Consider the following 7902-nt stretch of genomic DNA (forward strand, 5'->3'; position numbering starts at 1 on the left):
AAAAAAAAAAAAAAGAAAGAAAGAAAGGCCCCATTCTTTTCCTAGTGTAGTGGTTGAGTTCAAGCTCTCAAATTAGTCTGGCTTCATAGGAGACTCTACCAGTTACTGGCTGTGTGATCTTTGTCAAATTACTTAGCCCCTCTGTGCCTCAGTTTCTTCTATAAAATGGGGGTAACAATGCTTTCTATTTTATAGGGTTGTTATCAGCCTTAAATGTGAAAATACACATAAAATGCTTCCCACAGTATATGGGATATAGTATATAGTGAATGCTCTGTAAGAGTAGCTATCATTACTCTATACCGGAATGATAAATGCCAGCAAAGAGTAACTTTGATCAGCATTTTGCCAGTCTCAAAAGCCACTGTTTTGTTACAATAACATGGCTTAATGAGAACTTCCACCATTTTAACCGTTAAGGTGGGAATAGTAGAGTCACAGCTTAGTTTACTAATAATTTTTGGGACATTAAGCAGCTGCCAGTCAACTTTGTTTTATTGTTTTATTTTTATTTTATTTATTTGTTTTGAAGATTTTATTTACTTGTCAGAAAGAGAGAGAGGACACAAGCAGGAGGAGCGGCAGGCAGAGGGAGAAGCAGAAGCAGACTCCCTGTTGAGCAGAGAACCCGATGCAGGACTCCATCCCAGGACCCTGGGATCATGACCCAAACCGAAGGCAGGTGCTTAACCGACTGACCCACCCAGGCACCTCTAAACAGATCTACTTTATACATTGTTATCTTCCATCAAAGCAAATAATTTAAAAAAATATTTTATTTCAGACAGAGAGCAAGAGAGAGAGCAGGAGCAGGAGGGAGGAGCAGAGGGAGAAGCAGACTACCTGCTAAGCAGGGAGCGCAACTTGGGGCTTGATCCCAGGACACTGGGATCATGACCCCAGCCGAAAGTAGACACTTAATGACTGAGCTACCCAGGTGCCCCTCATTTTTTTTTTAAGACTTTATCTATTTGAGAGAGAGAGAGCGCACAAGCTGGGGAAGGGCAGAGGGAGAGGGAGAAGCAGGCTCCCCACCGAGCAGGGAGCCTGATGCAGGGACTTGATCCCAGGACCCCGGGACCATGACCTGAGCCGAGGGCATATGCTTAATGGACTGCGCCACCCAGGAGCCCCACAAATCTTTTTTTTTTTAAATATTTTATTTATTTATTTGAGAGAGAGTGCGCGTGCACGTACGTGTGCGTTCACGCGCTTGCGCACAATGTGGGGGGAGGGGCAGAAGGAGAGGCAGACTCCCCGCTGAGCGGGGAGCCCAATGACGAGGGGATTGATCCCAGGACCCTGAGATCACAACCGGAGTCGAAGCAGACACCTAACCGACTAAGCCACCCAGGCGCCCCTAAAGCAAATCATTTCACAAAGGATCCGGACTTCATCTGATGAAGAGGTCCGAAAAGGGGGTGGCAAATCTCAAATGGGGAATATATTAGAAATGGTGCAAAACCGAGCTTTCCTAGTGGAACAACATGTGAGGCAATATTAGCTAAGTCATCCTATGACTGGAATCCCTGACATTTTACTGTGTTTTCGCTTTTAGTCATTCTATTCTGTGACATTTTGAGTAAAACATGTTATTTTTTATTTCAGTGTTAATCACTTTGTTTTTCTCTAAAATATGTAATTGAAAATTCTGCTGCATTTGTAAGTGTAATTAATAATCGGGACAAAATTCTTTGCAGGGCGGTGTGGCTCCAATTCGGTGGGCAAGTCAGGGAGAAAAAGAATTCCTTAAAATCTGCTTTACAGTAGACTTTTCAGAAACTTAGTTGTGTTCAATTAAGTTTACCCATGTACATTCGGTGTCATAGTGTGTGAGGACAGGGGAAGGCCGAAACTCTGGTCTTCCTCCACACTGTGACTATAGCTTGTGTGTTACAGCTAGAAATAGAGTGAGGGGTGGTTACAGAGAGTGCTTCTCTGGTAGCGCCCATTTAGCTCCCTTCCCCCCATGACTCTAGAGACGGCTGTCCTTTTGCCAGCTGTTGTGTTCAGTTGTCTGGGTTATTTTGGGTAGCAGTGGGTTGATTCCAGTGGGGAAACAGTTGTATATCTCTGCTTTTTAAAATGTTCTGTTCAAATGTTTTATGAGAAATTTGGGGGTGGAGATCAGTCTTCCTGAAACTGTTTGAGTTCTGGGGGATTGGCCAGGTTGTAAACTTCAGAAGCGTGCAGAACATAATAAAGAAAATAACCGTTTATTAATTTTAAATCCCCACTGTAAAAGAGGTTTCAGAATAGCTTACCGAGCAAGGGAATGCTATGGACACTTTGCAGTGAAACATTTGGCTTTTCAGATAACCTTTGGGCAAGAGTAAATGGGGGGATGTGAGTGGAATCGATAGGTGGTACAATCAATTGGATTGGTAGCTAGCTCATTACCCAAAGAGATGGATTGATGAGATCCCGGACAGATCCTAGTCTCACCAGCAGAGCTCTGCTAAAGCCTTGCCGTGTGTTAAACTTTTTCATCAATAATGTGGGTGGAAACTTGGAAAGCATGCTTGCCAGATTTAAGGATATCATAAAGATGAATGCCATGGATCCAGAATCATGATACAAAAAGAGCCTGGCCAACTGGTCCTGCAGATACAAATGATGAAATTTAACAGGGATCTGTTCAAAGGCCTATGCTTAGAAGCAGCGATGTATTATTGATTGGCTGAATAGTTCATACTTGTGTACTATTGGTTTCATTACTACAGGTAACCTTGGGCAAGTTACTTAACCTTGTTTGAGCCTCAGTTTCCTCATTGGGAAATACATGCTCATGGTAAAAAAAAAAATCCAATAATGCAAAGGGACATACAGTGAAAAAGTTAAGTTCCTCAGGCTCCCAGTTCCCCAGTCCTTTTCTCCAGACATTTAAAATGCATTCTTCCAGGGGTGCCTGGGTAGCTCAGTCTGTTAAGCATCTGACTTGGGCTCAGGTCACAATCTCAAGGTCCCATGATAGAGTCCCAGGTCGGGTTCTGCGCTCAGTGGGGAGCCTGCTTCTCCCTCTTTCTCTGCTCCTGCCCCTGCTTGTGCACTATCTCTCTCTATCAAAAACAAAAAAAATTCTTCCAGAGATAGTGTGTCTGTGTGGAAACCTTCTTTTTACAAAACATAATATGTACACTATTTTCCTCCATGATTTTTTCACTTAATTTCTCTTTAGGCAATTCCATGTCCATATATATATATATATATATATATTATATAACATATATAATATATATAACATATATAATATATAACATATATATTATATGTATATATAATATATATATATAACATATATATATATAATATATATATATAACATAATTTCCCCCTGTGATTTGCTTTATTTATCTAGCATACAGAATAAAAGCACAGATTCTGGAAACCACTACCTGGATTCAAATTCCAGATTTACCACTTACTGGCTGTGTGACCTTGGGTAAGTTACTTAACTTCTCTGTTGCCCACAGGAGACATTTTGCCTAGGACTTGTTATACTTTAGGAGCCTACGGAATGTTTTAATTTCTTTTAAAATCAGAAGCTGGGGTGCCTGGGTGGCTCAGTTGGTTAAGCACCTAACTCTTGATTTCGGCTCAGGTCATGATCTCAGGGTCCTGGGATCAAGTCCCACATGGAGCTCCATGCTCAGCGGAAAGTCTGCTGGAGATTCTCTACCTCCCTCTCCTTCTGCACCTCCCTGGCTTGTGTGTGCATGTGCACACGCTCTCTCTCTCAAATAAATATTTAAAAAAAAAAGAAGTAAAAATGAATATAAAACTAATGAGTATATAATAATCCAGCCTGATATTATATTTGTTATATATAAAAACAGTTTTAAAATATAATTTTCAATATTTGTTTATGGTGGAAGGGTCCCACAACAACCAAAATATCCAGGGCCCACAGAAGTCATAATGTGACCCTATGTGCCTGGGTTTTATCATATGTGAAGTGGAGATAACAATAGTACCTACCTCATAGGGTTGTTATGAAAAATACCTGAAATTAATATTTAGAAAGCTGATAGTGTTTGGCACATGCCAATTTCTTTCTTTTCTTTTTTCTTTCTTTCTTTCTTCCTCCCTCCCTCCATCCCTCCCTCTCTCTCTCTCTCTCTTTCTTTCTTTCTTTTTGGAGAGAGAGAGAGAGCAAGCCCAGTGTGGAGGTGGGCAGAGAGAGAGAGAGAAAGCAGACTTCCTCCTGAGTGTGGAGCCCACCACAGGGCTCAATCTCAAGACCCTGAGATCATGATCTGAGCCGAAATCAACCTGAGCTGAAATCAAGAGTCAGATGTTTAACCAACTGAGCCACCCAGGCACCCCGGTACATGCCAATTTCTAATTGGTTATTAAATACATAAAAAATAGTTTCAAAAATAGGTAAATTATGGTCATAGTAAAAAAAACTCAAGGAGTATTTTGAAAAATATATGCTAGAGGAAGTAAATCTCTTTGTAATCACTGAACCCTAGTCTATCAGTTTCCTTCCTCAGAAATAGCCACTTTTACCATTTTTCATGTGTCCTCTAGAGATCGCTTGTATAATCACATAGATCTTTTATTTATTTATTTTTATTTTTATCTTTTGAAGATTTATTTATTCTAGAGAGAGAGAGAGAGAGAGAACGAGTATGGGGGGAGGGGCAGAAGGAGAGGGAGAGAGAGAATCTCAAGCAGACTCTCTGCTGAGCAGGGAGCCCAATGTGTGGCTCGATCCCAGGACCCCAGATCGTGACTGAGCCGAAATCAAGAGTTGGATGCTTAACCGACTGAGACACCCAGGCACCCCTATTTATTTATTATTATTATTATTATTATTTTTTAAGTAAGCTCTACATCCGGTGTGGGGCATGAACTCATGACCCTGAGATCAAGAGTTGCATGCTCTACTGACTGAGCCAGCCAGGTGCCCTGACCTTTTATTTATTTATACTGTTCCTATTTGATAGGTATTTGGTGTTTCCAACCCTTGCTGTTGTAAACAGTGCCACAATAAATAACCCCATACATATGTCATTTCATAAATGTGGGAATATAACAGTGGTATAAATTCTCTGAAATATAATTGCCAGGTGAATTATTTTAAATCTCGATAGGTATTGCTAAATTGTTCTCTATGCTCGTTGCACCAATTTACACTCCCATCAGAAGTGAGAGAGTGGACCAGCTGGGTGGCTCAGTTTGTTAAGTGTCTGACTTCAGCTCAGGTCACGGTCTTGAGGTCCTGGGATGGAGCCCTGTGCTGGGCTCCGCGCTCAGCAGGGAGTCTAGTTGTCCCTCTTCCTCTCCCTCTGCCCCTCCCCTCTGCTAGTGCTCTCTCTTTCTCTCTCTCTCTCTCTCAAAAGCATACATCTATTTAATATGAGTGAACTTCAGTAATTTTGACATTCTAAAAGCAATTTTCTTTTTTTGTGAACTGTCAGTCCATATCCGTTGTCTCTTTATTGATTTTTTTCCTTTTTGAATTGTAGGGCTTCTTTATATATTAAGGAAACTAGTGCTGTGTGTGATATGAATTGCTAATATCTGTCAAGCCTGTCTTAAGTTTGGTTATAGTGTTTTTTCCTAGGCAGACCTTTTAAATTTTTATGCATGTAAATTTTTCAGTATTTTCTTGATGGCTTCTAGATTTTATGCACTGTTGAGAAAGTTCTTCCCCACTTTGGAATTATTTTATTTTATTTTATTTTATTTTATTTTTTTTTAAAGATTTTATTTATTTATTCGACAGAGATAGAGACAGCCAGCGAGAGAGGGAACACAAGCAGGGGGAGTGGGAGAGGAAGAAGCAGGCTCATAGCAGAAGAGCCTGATGTGGGGCTCGATCCCAGATCGCCGGGATCATGCCCTGAGCCGAAGGCAGACACTTAACCGCTGTGCCACCCAGGCGCCCCTGGAATTATTTTAAAGAAACTGTCTTTATTTTTTATGATTTTCAAAATGTTTAGATCTTTGATCCATCTGGAATCATTATGAGGTAAGGAGTGCTTTTTCCTGCAGAAAATTTTAATTTTTATTGTTGTCAAGTATATAAAATTTTTCCTTAGGGCTTTTGTATTTTGCGCTTTGTTTAAATGGACTTTTCTTTTTCCAAAGTCTCAAACATATCCAGTTAATTTTTTCTAATATATTTTAGTTTCTTCAGAACTAATCCCATCTGTAATTTATTTTGGTACAAGGAATGTGGTAAGGATCTAGTGTGTGTCTAGCCAGTTGTCACTATGCCATTTGTTGAATATAACCGTTTCCTCCACTGATTGGAAATGTGGCTTTTATTCCTAAAGTCCCATATATGTTTGTCTCTATTTCTGGACTGTATTCTGTCCTGTTGCTATGTCTGTCTTTCTGTTTATGCATCAGTATCCAATGGTTTTAAATACCATGTTAAGCAAGTCTATATCTATCCTGAGTGTATTAAGAGCATTTGAAATACAGTCAATGTTGAATTTTGTCAAATACCTTTTCGGCATCTATGAAGAGGATCATATTTTTCTTCCCTGATCTATTAATATAGTGAATTATATTAATGGATTTCCTGACATTAAAATTTTTTTTCTTTCATAAATAGACCACTTGGTGATTGGTGTTGTAATTCTTTCAATAGGCTACCTCATTCTATTTGTTTATGTCTGGTATAATCTGTTTGCATTGATACTCATAAGTGAGATTGAGCTCAAGCTTTCCTTGAAATTTGAAGAAGATAATTTGGATTCTTCCCTGCCATGAGACGGGTAAATTCCTATCAGAGTTATTCAGTACTTGAAGATTTGGTAAAAGTTATCTGACATTTCTGGGCCTCCTTGCTTGTTAAGGTATTCTTTGACATTTCCAATTTCTTTCATAATAATTATTTTTCATCTCTTCTTGGGCTAATTTTGGTGGTTCAAGTTTTCCTAGGAAATAATCCATTTCACCTAAGTTTTCAAATTTATTTATATAGAATTGAGTAAATTATTGTACGATAATTCTTTTGATTTCATCTCTATGCTTACTTCTCTCTTTTCAATTTTGTGATTTTCGTCTATGTCTATAAAATGAGTTTTAAAAAACAGTTTTCATGGGGAGCCTGGGTGGCTCAGTCAGTTGGGTGTCTGCCTTTGGCTCAGGTCATGATCCCAGGGCCCTGGGATCAAGTCCATGTTGGAGCAGGGAACTTGCTTCTCCCTCTTCCTCTGCTGCTCCCCCTGCTTGTGCTCTCTCTCTATTAAATAAATAAACTCTTTAAAACAAACAAAGAACAGTTTTCACGAGATATGGTTCACAATGCAATTTATCCATTGTATTGTGCATCCAAATGTATCCAAAACATACACTTTAAATAGTTTCAATGTATTCACAGAGATCTACAGCCAGCACCACAGTCAATTTTTGGGCACATTTAAGACACAAAGGACAATTTTAAGGCCACACACCCAGAAGAAACCCTATCGGTCATTAGTGGTCATTCCTAATTTCTCTCCAAGGCCCGCAGGTTTAGGCAAGTACTAGTATCTGTATAGATTTGCCTATTCTGGACATTTCATGTAAATGGAATCATCATAGGCGTAGTCTTTGTGATTGGCTTCTTTCACTTAGCATGTTTCCAAAGGTCATCCCTGTTGCTTTAAAGTAGGTTTTAAAATGTAGATCTGTAGTGATTTTTACCATTTCCCTTATCAGTTTATTGTCTGTATTAGTCAGATGGGGCCGCCATAAACAAAATATCACAGACTGAGTGGTATTTTATTTTTTTTATTTTTTATTTTTATTTTTTTTAAATTTCAGGCAAGTGCTATTAAGCCTGGAAGAGTCTTTTTTTTTTTTTTAAGATTTTATTTATTTATTCATTCGACAGAGATAGAGACAGCCAGCGAGAGAGGGAACACAGGCAGGGGGAGTGGGAGAGGAAGAAGCAGGCTC

General features: G+C 39.4%; 1 long non-coding RNA gene across 1 annotated transcript in view; it reads left to right on the forward strand.

Annotated features, from left to right (window-relative positions):
- LOC121105703 overlaps positions 1 to 7902 on the forward strand; it is a 16468-nt gene that overhangs the window by 7153 nt on the left and 1413 nt on the right. Inside the window, exon 2 of the long non-coding RNA XR_005838329.1 lies at positions 3359 to 3442. This is a non-coding gene — a long non-coding RNA (uncharacterized LOC121105703). The remainder of the gene's footprint in view (positions 1 to 3358; positions 3443 to 7902) is intronic.

This window comes from Ursus maritimus, assembly GCF_017311325.1.
Source record: "Ursus maritimus isolate PB19 chromosome X unlocalized genomic scaffold, ASM1731132v1 scaffold_X1, whole genome shotgun sequence".
In the NCBI taxonomy this organism is placed as follows: Eukaryota; Metazoa; Chordata; class Mammalia; order Carnivora; family Ursidae; genus Ursus; species Ursus maritimus.